Raw genomic sequence first — 12,955 nt, 5'->3', positions numbered from 1 at the left:
GTGTAAGCATCCATTTCCCCTGATTATAGCTAGAAGTGTTTGCTAGTATTTTAATGCAAAGCATAGAGATGCTGCATGCATTTTGCTCGTATAAGACAAGTTTACGCATCGTTCTGGTTTATGGACATCTGTATCACATGAATATTTTAAGATTTTCTATCTTTCTGAATTTTGCTTACTTCTCCCTTTCCTGTTTCTGTTATTATCATTGTTTTACCCAAGTTATAATTAATTAAAAAAAATATTCAGGTGAAGGTGCTAGTTTATGTGCTGGAGTGATCAACTCCACTTTGCACCAGAGAGCAACGTGTTGTGCTGCAGAGAGCTAGTTTGACCTGATGTATACCTTGGGAAAGTAAATTTCTGCAAATGCTCATGTGGCATAGCAGTTTTAATATATTTTAATTTTCTCTTCAAAATCAGCACATTGCTCATGTTCATCTTTTTACCAAAATTTTGCCATTTCCACTAATAAAAAAAGATTTAGACAATGCACTACATCTAGATCAATTGAATAAGTCATATGATGCCAGGCCACTGAAGAAAATAAATGTAAACATTACAGTTTTAAAAATCAGTGACAAAAATTAATTCACAATGCAATGATGCACAGAATGACAGGATTCTCACTGTGGACTAGGGCTCCTGAGCATTTTTTTGAAGAAAGGAAGAAGTTTAAACATCTGGGTCCTTTCTGCATTGTCTTTACAGCCATGCAGTAAATATAAATTCGTCATGTCTATTTAGTTGGCAAAAAACAGAATTCCATAAATTTTCAGTTTTCAGTAGTTTGCTACTGGAATAAATATAATAGAACCTTTATATAAATGCAGTGAATTGTTACCTGAAGCTGACAAGACTGTAAGAGCACAGAGAATGATTAATTTCATAGGCAGAATTTTCTAACAGAAAGAAGAGACACGCAGTGAGGATTCAGGTGCTGAAGAGGTGAACTGGAGCACTCCCACATCTGTTGTTGGCACTGTAAAACACAAAACCTACAGCAATATTTTATACTGCAGATTTTACAAAGGCATCCACCTGGATGGGTTAGGGCTTTTGTTGTGTAACCAATCTGGATTGCGTGTGCTTGGGAAGGAGAAAGACCTATACCAAGAGATGGATGGCCATGACTTGCTTCTTCAGAGAGATAAAAATAATCTTTTTGTTATTTTGGCTTTGTTGCTGTTGTTTGAGTACTGTGTGCATCTATGTAAGCACAAAAATTTGGAAGAGAGTCCTTGTTTGAAGGTAATGTCCCTCTTGGTTCACTTCAATGCCTGTACTCTGTGTCTTGGAGTATGCAAGGACATTCTTTCTGAATGAAATCAAATCAGAAGATGTACTCTAGCTGTGTATATAGTACACCTCTGCCATGCCACTGGTGTGAGTTCCGTGCCTTTGTGGGCAAGATTCCAGTTTTATGAAGTTCAACTACATGATATTGGCTCAGTTTTACTGTCAAACAATTTTGTCAGTCTGTAAATGAATGATTCCACAAAGCAATATCATGCAAGAGGAAAAAAAATAATATGCCAAAAACCAACCAAACCAAACGAAAACAAACGCACAAAAACAATATCATAGAACCAAAGAGTTAATGTGGGAATAGTCAGTAACTAGAAGTATTGAGAGATGAATGCTGACATGAAAATGTGCAGAACATGGGAATACTAGGAAAAAGGAATGAAAAGATTTTTGAAAGCAGTATGCTGGCAAAAACTAGGATCAGGCTCTTCCAAAGAACAAAATTTTCCCACGATGGCTCTCTAAATTTTACCTGACACTTAAAGAGTGCCTGTGATTTCAAGGTAGGCTGAGAATGCTAACGTCTGGCCTAGTAGTAGGTTACTCCAAGCAACTTACTCTATTTGTTAAGCAGTATGTATTTGTTGTACACTCACAAGTTGTATTTAATCATATTTTCAAGATATTAAGGTAAAGTAACTCAGAGAACTGAGGGTTACGTTCCCTATGAACTGAAACTGCTTTTAGGCTGCCTCTAATCCAAAGTTTCTTTTCTTGACAGTTTGCCCCAGGGAGCCAATTAAACTATTGAGAATAGAGCTAGGTTCAAATTCTGCCTTATGCATCACTTACAGTCTTGTTGGCCAAGCTCTAGCTGCTGTATGCTTTGTAATTTTTGTCCAAGCTGAAGCTGGAAAATATCCATCAGGGTCTCTATTCTCAGGCTGAGTTTGCAAAATGAAAATAAAAGTGCTTTTTCCTTGTAAAGTGCACACATTTGGTTTGCAGTTGTCACGTAACTATGATTATGGAAGTGTTTAAAGACATTTTTGCACTTATTTTCTCTCCCCATATCTATTTCAGAGGCTGAGCTGAGTTTATAGATATCAAAGCAGTCTTTCCATCAGTGTCAGAAGCTGCCAGACTATGAAGTTCAACAAATTTAAAACTCCCTCTTTCTTCCCAGACATTTCATTTCAACTGTTATAAAACACTTTTCTCCTGACACTTTCATGGAGAATTTCACTAACTACCTGTTCATCACCAGATACTTCTGCAAACTCAAGGGTAACAAAACTCCTTTCATTCAAAAACGGGAGAGCCCCAAGGCTACTCCATCACTCAGTGGGAGCACCATGGAGAGTTTGCTATTCATGGAAATCCATTGTTCCACAGAGAGAGGCCAGCTGTCTCATAAGGACAATTCTGTCCAACTCCAAAATCAAGCAGTATTGGGGACCACAGTCCAAGAGGAGTTGTCTGCAGATTGTTTTAGAAGGAGAAGGGACAGTAAGGATCTGCAGGATTCATCCTGCTGGCCTGAAACACGTGTGAAATCCATCAGGAAGTCAATGAAGCATAAATATCATACGTCCAGTGTTCATCTATTGTTATCTTTTAATGGCAGACAACAGAGAAAGCAGCACAGATGGCTGCATTTATGGTCCCATTCAGTACAGACATAAAATTGCTTCCTGACATTTTTTGAGTCATTTACATTTCCCACTCTCACTTACAGGGCTCACTTATGCCACTTACATGGTTTTTAATGAACCACAAGCAGTGCAAGGTCTAAAGCCAGCTTTCATCCTGGCTGTTAATGCACTCTAGGTTGCATCAGTGAAGAGGTAAAGATTAATTTTAACAGGTATGTGTTACTATGAGGCATGGGAACAGGAGATTTTCATTGGATATTTTGGAACAGTTTGATATTTCTGCCTTACTAAGGTGTGGAAACTACAGCATCCCACGTTGCCTTATTCTAACTTATTCTTATCAGATCTGAAGTCCCACACAACCCATAGAAGGAGAAAACTGTATAAGAAGCTTATGTGATTAATAAGTAACTAGTGGCAGGAAATATAATTAGTGTCAAACACCATGAATTTAATTCATAGCCTCCAGAACCTGTCAAATTTGATGTACAAGGATAAAAATAGTTGTTGAATGCAATAGCTTCCCTGTAACAGATTTCAGTAGAATGTATGGATAAGATACCATGAAGCTCTGTTTAGAAAAGGAGGAGAATAGGAACCAGGGTGCTCATGAAATGGATTTAGAAGAGGCAATACAGCTGTCACAGAAAATTAGTTTGAAAACAGAAGTCATCATCAAAAGGAGGTAATCATCAAATATGCCTGTTCCACGTGGCCTTCATCTTTCTTTAATTAAATGATGGAAACTGAAGATACTCTGCATCAAATTCAAATTATTTCAAGCTGCCCTTTCTTCCTCAACATACTATCATGGTGCGCAACTCTTATATTCCTAACCAAATATTAGGGAAAGTAACAGGTTAGCAAGTTACTGACTACATAGTCATGTTAGAGCAAAATGGACTGCCAGCCACTTACCAGGCTATTCTGAGACCACAAAACAAAATCTCTGGCATCCCTGCTATGCTGGCACTTTTCAAGCATGCACGCAGTTTATAGCACTGATGCATGTTATTAGTAGATTAGCGAGCCCTGTGAGAGTGGGAAATGTAAATGACTCAAAAAATGTCAGGAAGCAATTTTATGTCCTTTTTCCTCTCAAAGGGTGGTCAGGCACTGGAATGGCCTGCCCAGGGAGGTGGTGGAGTCGCCATCCCTGGCAGTGTTCAAGAGGCGCCTGGATGTGGAGCTACGAGAGATGGTTTAGTAGCTTGTGGCACTGATAGGAATGGGAGGGTGGTTGGACTAGATGATCTTGCAGGTCGTTTCCAACCTTGTGATTCTGTGATTCTATGTTATTAGTAGATCTCTCTTCAGACTCTGCTGCTCCAAATTACCTGTCTCTTTTGGCTACTACTGATTCTTCATTGTTTGTGCCAATATTCAGTGACTGACATGATTTTTTTTATTATTCCAAGAGGAATATCAGTAGCAAATTATTCAGTCAGTCATTACAATCACTGTAAATTGCAAGATTCTTTACCTTTGTTACCCCATTTTGTTGTCACGTCAAATTTCTAGCTCTGCCCTCTTTGACACCCACGTCAGGTATGTACATTTGCTAGAACTCCTAAAAGAGTTTACTTTTTTATTTTATAATTCCAAAAGCAATCATATAATGCCTGCTAGATTGTAGAAGCAGATTCTTTACAGCAAGAAACAACTAAAGATTCTTCCCTTGAGATTAAAGAATTATATTTTCTTCCCAATAAATTTGATTAGCCCTAAATTATGTATATGAGTAACTGAGTTCTTCTGCATTATTATCATGGTCTTTCCAGAAACAAACAAAAAAGAAAACAGCAGAAATATATAAATAGGTAAGTGTAAATCATGAAAATAGCGGACTTCTCTTTCAATAACAAAAGAAAAACATGGTTTTATGATCTGCAGTAGTCAAAAATTTATCTGCCAAAGCATATTTTTAGATGAAAGGAGTTCCTCAAAAGAAGAAAAGAGTGTTCTGAGTCAGCTGCTTCAGACAGCTTTAACCATTGGAAAAATAAAAGACTTGTTATTTTTCAAATGTAAGATAAAGAACAGTGCATCACCACAGCAGTATTTAAATTGAAACTCTCTAGCTTTTCAGAACTTTCCTTTTGGGTAAAAATAGTAGAAGGAAAACAAAAGATATGTTGGAGCAATTATTCTTTTTCCAAATCCAACATACATCCATTAACAAACACAGAGACCTGAAACTTCCCTTCCTCTCCCTGCTGTTCCTCTATAAGTGAAAATCCTTTTTTGCCCAGATAACGTAACATGTAATTTGGACTGCAAATTTATTTGCCTATTCTAATATTTGTCTTCAGACTAATACAGATATTGACATAGCTACAAATAATTTTAATACCAGTAAATATTAATTTTTAAAATGTGTTATTAAATGAAGCACCTGGAAAATTCACCACAGTATTTTTTTTTAATAAAAAATAGTGATTAATGTCAGATTTGAGAAAAAAAGCTGACCATTTTGCATAAGTAACTTTGAGCTATAAAGTTTTCTGAAAAGTAATTTTAGCTGAAAACTATGGTGAAGAAGTTGCAGGGAAACTAGATTGTATTGCATGTAACAGTGATAAATCTTCATGTACAGTTATTTTTCCACCAGAATTAAACAAGTGATTGATTTGCTTGAAGAAAATGCATTTTAAAAATGCTACATGCAAATATTCTAAAAAAGTCCTAAAAAATTCTAAAAAAAATATTCTGAAAAAATACTAGAAATTTACACCTGAAAATTCAAAAACGGATCATTCTAACTACACCAAACACAAATAAAATATCAGTGCTGATGCCTCATCCACACAGAGGAGCACAGTGCCAGATCATTAGCATTTCATTTAGTGAAAGCGCTGTCTGAATCTGCAGACCCTCTGGAGTAATCCATCTGTTCTCATTAATCAGGGCATCTGTTTTGGCAACTATGCATTAACAGGAATTCTGTACTCGATCAAAAATCCAAAAGCCATTCCTTTGTGAATGTGATATGAGATACCTTGTCTTGTCTTTAGAAGAATTTTATAATCCTCTCTCCTTTCTTGCCCCTGCGCCCTGTCAAATCCACACCTGAAGGTACTGCACTTCATCTTGGTCACAGTGAAAGTATACTGAATGGTGATGAGAAAATAGAGGTTTAAGCATCTCTCATCAGATGCATCAGCCTTGAATAACTGAGTTATGTCTCGCAGCTAAGTTTTTAGGTGAATTCATAGAATTTTCTAAAGCACTCTGAGTTCTTACAGTGCAGTGGCTGTAAAGGTGCAGTGTATTATTTTCTTCAGCATTTTGCTGACCTGAACTCAGTCTGACACACTAACGTAGCATCTGGAAACAAATATGCACTTAAGAGAGGAGGGGGCAGAATTTTATATTTAAATCCCTAAAGATTAACTGGATATTACATGAAAGTAACAAGCTATTAGACACATGACCTATATACGTCATGATGTAAACTAAAAATTCCTACCCACCAGGTTCAGAAATGGAAATAAATCTTTTTTTGTTAATAACTCAAATCTTAATTTTATTGATTTTAATGCTATCATTATCACAGGTATGTGAACATAAGAGCAATCGCATTCCCTTCCCATCAATAAAACAAAAACAGAAGAGTCTGCAAAGCATTCTTTCTGCTTTCATAATAAACCTAAATTACCCAAGGAGCAAACTGAACTGTTGCACTGTTTCCTGCATATCCAGTTGTTCTTATGATTTGTTACATCAGTTAAAAGAGGATTCTTATTAGTAGCATCAACTTCACTATAAAATAAAGCATGGTTTAATGACCTGCATTACATGCTTGGGAACTGGGACTGATTCTGATGCTGAAACTAAAAACTTCGGTAGCCAGGAGCAATGTGTTCTGGCCCCATACAAATTCTCTTGCTCTATTCAGGAAAGCATTTAAGTACAAGTACGTAAGACTCTCTGGGATTTAAGCAACTGTTAGCAGCTTTGTTCCAGAGCATGATATTTGTTTTCTATTATAGAACTTGTAAGAAAGATTATGGACATGAAGAAGCAATTAGGTCCTTAAGAAGTTAGCTGAAGCTTATGTTCATTTTTGTGATGGATATGAGTACTGACTACAGCAAAAATGCATGGGATTTTGGACTTGATAACACAGTAGTTTAATATGAAAGGGAAAGGTTATCCCAGAAGATGAGTGAGAGCTATAAAATCTGTCACTTGTTTTGTCCTTGATGAACTAGAGAGATTGTAAATCCAATAACAAAAGCCAAAAAATTTAGTTTATTAATGCTCATCTGATGTTAAATCAGATGTCTTAAAGATAGTCAGATATCTTAGTTTCTAGTGTAAAGAAATACAGTATTTCCTAGAATAAATTCAATAGCTTTCACGTGACTCTTTGGAAGAACAAAACTCATTAAAAAACAAGTATTTTTCTAACAGTGAACACAAGTCACTTCACCTTCAAAAGCGCAGCAGTAACAGCTACTGAATGTGGTGAAAGTTGTCAATACTCTGCACTGCGTTATCTCAGACCAAGTATTTGTCATTACTACCCTCCCTTTAGAGATGATAAAGCCTCTTCACCTGTAATGACTGGCATAAAAAAAAACCAAAACACTATTTTTTGAGACTGAACTGTGTAATTTCAGGGTGCATTAGAAGCCTGCCAATGTAGGATACTGAAAAGAAATATTTTTCAAGTGTTTATTTGTTTTTTAAAAACCCAACTATTAACACTTAACATTTCAATGGGAACCATCATGGCTAAAGCTGAACTTACACTGGAATATATTTTACTTAAGCCTAAAGAAATAACAGCAAAAATGGAAAATAAACTGAACTTAAACAGTCTTTCTTATGAAATAAATCTGCCTGATATCATTACAGAATTCTAGTTTTGAAAATAAGCCATAAAAAGTTAGAGAACATCTGGAGAACGCACACTCACTTTCCAGGCATCGTATAATCTGAGGCTCCAATTTTCCATATGTATCCAAGTAAGCCCACTAAATCACTGAAGTTCAAGATCTGGCGGAAAAAGTAAAAGCGTAAATGCTTCTTTTCTGTGAAAATTCTACATGATTTCTTTGGAAAAGTTCAAGAAAATCTTTTAGACAAGTGGAAGATATACGTGTAAAGTGCCACAGGACATGTGATGTGGCAGTACTCAGAAAGGAATCTGTTCCTGTCACTCTACTATGTGAAGACCTTACAATGTTGTGATTAAAACAGGATAATATAATAAAAGACAAAGCTTTAGTGTTTTCTCTTAACAATCTTTTCTTCTCAGCATAATATAACCATTTGCAATTTCTACTTGTAAGCTCAGAAAAAGAGAGAAAATAATTGAAGTATTAACAACATATTCATTTCTGGCCCTATTAAATGATGAAGAGAATGTATCATTTTTTTCTGTAATTAAGTACCTTTCCTGCGAGAAGTAGCTGGAAACATCAAAGGAAGTGTGTGAAAGAAATAAAAATCTATCAAGAGAAAATAGCCTATGAGTATCACATTTCTTAAATGTCAAAAGATCTTCATGAATGTTCAGCTATTAAGACATAGCCAATATACTGATAGATTCAGATGATTTTGATGACTTCAAATAGACATTTTTGTAGCAGAGGTGTTTTCATGCCCAGTGTTAATTTGGAAGAAAATTTCAGCTATGTCTAGGTTAACACGGGTGCTATAATGATAATGAAATTTTACAGGACAAGAGTCATACCAGTTAAGCAGTTTTTTTTTTATTTAAACAGGTAATACTCTGCTCAATTTGGTCAAAATGCTACTGACTTTACTAGGCCCAAGTGTAATTTAATAAGGATTTAGATTAGCTCTCTCCCTGTACTGAGTATATTTAATTATTTAGCATCATGTGGTAAGAGAAATCTTCATTAAGATTTGGAAAGAGTACAACTGGTACTGTATTTCTTATAATATATGCATTATACAGCTCTGCACACTAGAAGACATTTAAGGACACATGCAATTACCCTTCGGAGACATATAAGTTTACATACAATGAACTCAACTAGGTCTTGCATACAGTTTTACTAAGGCTTCTAGATTCCGTATTACTTAAAATGCTTGGAAATACATTTTTAGAAAATGTTCGCTCTTGAAAATCCATAAAACTAGACAGCAAAACTAAGGGGCTTCCATTTTCAACATCTGTGATAGCTATTTCACTTTCACCTCCAACAATACCCCCCAGCAATGCTAAAGAGAGAAAGGATTTTTGTTGTTTGTTCTTCTGCCCTGACACCCCTATTCCCCTCCACATACTTTCTCCTTCCAAAATTCAGCTTGGATTTAGAAGCAGCTTCATCATGCTTTTAAATCACTTCACAGAAACATAAAGGTTGGAGAAAACCTCTCAGATCATCTAACCAAACCCCAATCCACCCCAACCATGCCTACTGACCACATCTCTCAGTGGCATATCTCCACAGTCCTTGAACACCTCCAGGGATGGTGACTCCATCACCTCCCCGGGAAGCCTGTGCCAATGCACTGCTGCTCTTTCTGAGAATAATTTTTTCCTAATATCCAACCTTAACCCCCCCCCCCCCCCCTTCCCCCGGTGAAGCTTAAGTCTATTACTTCTTGTCCTGTCACTGTTGCTTGGGAGAAGCGGCCAACCCTCACCTCACTACAACCTCCTTTCAGGTAACTGGAGAGAGCAATATGGTCTCTCCTGAGCCTCCTCCAGACTGAACAATCCCAGTTCCTTCAGCTGCTCCCCATAAGATTTCCTTCACAGCTTTGTTGCCCTCCTCTGGACATGCTCCAGGGCCTCAGTATCTTTCTTTTAGTTAGGGACTCAAAACTGTAAGTGCAGTCTCACCAGTGCTGAGTACTTTCCTCTGAGATGAGAGCTGCATATTCAAACACAAACTATTGTATTTGTGACCATGCACAAAATCACAAGCCAAAAGAAATACTTATAAACATCCAAGATAAGGACATGCAAGGTAACCATATTCAACAATATAACTAACAACAGCTTAAAATCAGCTTTCCCTTCTTGCAAAAGACCACTGAATAAAAGTAGCACACATATGAATAATAAGTTTCTGAATGATGAAATTTAGTTTACTTGTTAAATTTATTTTCCCTGAGTAACACAAGTTAACAGAATAAAAATTGTTTTCACTCCCAACAATATCAACAGACCTTGTAACATGCAGATTCCGTGACTTCCAGCTGCAGTGTTTCAAAGTCACATGCATTCCTTTTTTCTCTTTCCATCTGGGCTGCTTTAAACAAGTTTTAAGGTACAAACAAGAAGTATCAGCATAGCACTGCTCTGATAAAAAAGGCAACTAAAAATAAAAGACTGAAGAAAGAGACTTTTTTTATATGGATGTAGACATCACTAGGTGTATCTGATAGAAAATTAGTCTTTCAGTGCCAGATCCCTCATTAAGTCTTAAATAACTGTTCATTTTGTGCAGTCTTCGTTTAACAGATTTCATCTCCGCATAAATCATAACAACATGTCTCTGGTTCAGGCTAAATGACACCCAAAGCTCCCTCATTTTCTTTCTCAGCATCTTTTTAGGACCTTCTGGTAGAGAAGTACATCTGTTTAAATAACAGAACTAGAACAGCGAAGGGGCAATCTGAGCTATCTACCCTGTCTGCTCACCATTCCTAAGGAGAATCAGACACCACAAGTTTAAAGCTCAACAAAAAGCCATCACAGTCTTGTTACATCTCTTGTAGTCCATAATTTGAGCAGTTTTATGAGCTCTCCAACACTTCATTTGAAGTGATTACAACAATCTCACTTCCTCTCTTTTATGAGGGAGCCAAAATTTGACTCATGTATCTGGCAGGTAGAACCATACTGTTTAAATAAAAATTAAACCAATTCAGAATATTTTGACTAAGATTCCCCCCATCTGGTTAGTTAATGCTATTGTTTTGAGACTGAAACTTTTAGTGATAAAACATTTATTTTTGGTGTAACTTTCATGGTGATATTCAAACCAATCCTGAAGTTCACACAGACCTAAAATATTGTCTTATCTCAAGAAAGCCAGTTGAATTGCGATCATATGTCAGTAGATTACAGAATAAATGACTCATTCTTTCTTAAAATTTATTTTGGTGGGATATCCACTAAATTTGGGAGTCTAACCCTACAATCTGATAAGTCTGCCTCAGTGTGAGGCATAAAAGATACTTGAACTTGGCTCATTCCTACTTCAGAAAGCACTTTGTTTGCTACCAGTGAATTGGAAAATGGTAGGAACTGCATTTCAGAAGGCAAAGTTCATTATAACATTATTGTGTCTATTTTAATATTCAATTCTGAAAAATAGAAACAAATGCAATAAAAATCTGAAAATGGAAGACCAACTGAGGGCAAAGGAACATAAAATATTGGAGTTCAAAGGTCTGAAGTCTAAAAAAGTGCAAACATACACAATAAGAATAATGAGCTTCCAAAATATGCTTCCAGGGACCTTGAAAACTGTTGGTAGGGTCTCTTGGGGAAAAAAAATCAAAGGAAAAAAGGAAAACAGAAAAAATGGCAATCACTGACAAATTAGAATACATATCTAAATTCAATAAGAGGAAATCAAATAAACAGATAATTATTAAAGGAAACTCCACTATAGCATATACAAACATTATAACATATATAAACTAGAGAGTACAACCTGGACACGTGGTACAGGAGAAAAGATCTAGGGTGAGGTCATTAGAATTCATGGCAATCTGTGCACAGTTTAATAATGGATCCCATGATGCGAAGGAGGCAAGGCTGAGATGTTATCTGAAATGGTCACATTTACATCTAAGCTTTCTGAGGCTACTTGCACTTGCAATAATGTGGAAGACCAAGTCACCTGGCACAGTATGCAAAATAGATGATAACTGAAGAGAAGCCAGTGGAAAGAAAAAAAGAGGGCTGAGCAGTTCACAGATCTTGAACAATGAGAGAAAGATGAAAAAACACTGAAAAACAGGTTCAGGTACTTGTTCATCATATATTTGCTGCAGAATTTTTATGATGAAAAAATATAAGTTTCAAGCAGCAACTTTTCTGCAGGTATGATGTACAAGTTAGTTGAAAATATGTCCTGTGCCTTTAGATTTATTTCTTTCTGCCCAAAACCTGAGAGTAGAGGGAGCAGCATTTTAAGCTCTTCTTTACCTTCACTCTTCCATGTCTTTGCCTTTAAGATCCTCTGGCTTGTCTGCTGAGGAAGAGGGTGTTTGACAGCGAACAGAAGTGTTCTCATGTAAGGAGTTAACAAAGCAGACCGAGTAGGAAGGAAAAGCTTCAAAGTCATTCCTCACAGTTATGCTTATCATCTTTTAAAACAATGATACTGTGCTATTTTTAGCAAAGATCCTGGAAACACATGGTGAGCATTTATTATCCGCAGTAAGAGCAATAAGATGGTGAGAAATATTCTTCAAAGTCTTTGTTTTCTTTCATGATGTGGAAAAAAGCTCAAAGCTGGATTTTTATTTTTTTTTTTTGTATGGTATTTTGGAATTAGAGCTGGCCATACTGTTACCATTTGAATATAACTACCTACTCTGTCAAAAGTGATTAAAGCCTCTAAATCAAAATACTAATGAAGATTGTTTTCTCTCAAAATCTATGAGATCTCATGTCAGGCAGGTTTTTTTAAGCTAGCACATCACCTCAGCAGCCAAACTGGTAAGACTTTGACAAAGCCTCCACCAAAGGAATCAAAGTTCCTTGGATTACAGGTGGCAAAAGAGCACAAAACGCAGAAGAATCAGAGACTGAACTTCTCAATTAAATGGATATAAATTTCTTTAGGCTGCTGAAATATTTTGTCATCCTTGTTATCTTTCAAGGAAAGTTAAAGATTTCCAAGCTACTGGAATGTTTTACACATGGAAATAGATGTTTGTCCTCATATATGAACTTGAACAACAAACATGACTTGAACAAATCAGCAAGCTGAGTTTTGAGGCCATCTTACATTTTCCAGGAAAATAATCTTTCTAAATTATGGTCTTCGAAAAAAGGCTTTCTGCATACAAGACCAATTTGAGTTCGTGGCAGCACATCTCATATC

The 12,955-nt window shown here is 36.3% G+C and overlaps 1 long non-coding RNA gene across 4 annotated transcripts in view; it reads right to left on the bottom strand.

The window, feature by feature from the left end:
• The window catches only part of LOC125694351 (uncharacterized), a 37,538-nt gene extending 25,400 nt beyond the window's left edge, over positions 1-12,138 (bottom strand). For 2 of the 4 annotated variants that reach the window (XR_007377518.1, XR_007377516.1), the window contains exons 1-2: positions 12,052-12,138; positions 7,828-7,907 (exon numbers count right to left, since the gene is read on the bottom strand). This is a non-coding gene — a long non-coding RNA (uncharacterized LOC125694351). Of the gene's footprint in view, positions 1-7,827; positions 7,908-10,058; positions 10,125-12,051 lie in introns of those variants that run through there. The other 2 variants (XR_007377517.1, XR_007377519.1) reach the window with 2 other exon arrangements.
• Between the last annotated feature and the right edge of the window lie 817 nt (positions 12,139-12,955).

The sequence above is a fragment of the Lagopus muta genome, chromosome 6 (genome assembly GCF_023343835.1).
Source record: "Lagopus muta isolate bLagMut1 chromosome 6, bLagMut1 primary, whole genome shotgun sequence".
In the NCBI taxonomy this organism is placed as follows: Eukaryota; Metazoa; Chordata; class Aves; order Galliformes; family Phasianidae; genus Lagopus; species Lagopus muta.
Note: the sequence above shows the minus strand (reverse complement) of the source record. Positions and strands in the feature narration are given on the sequence as shown.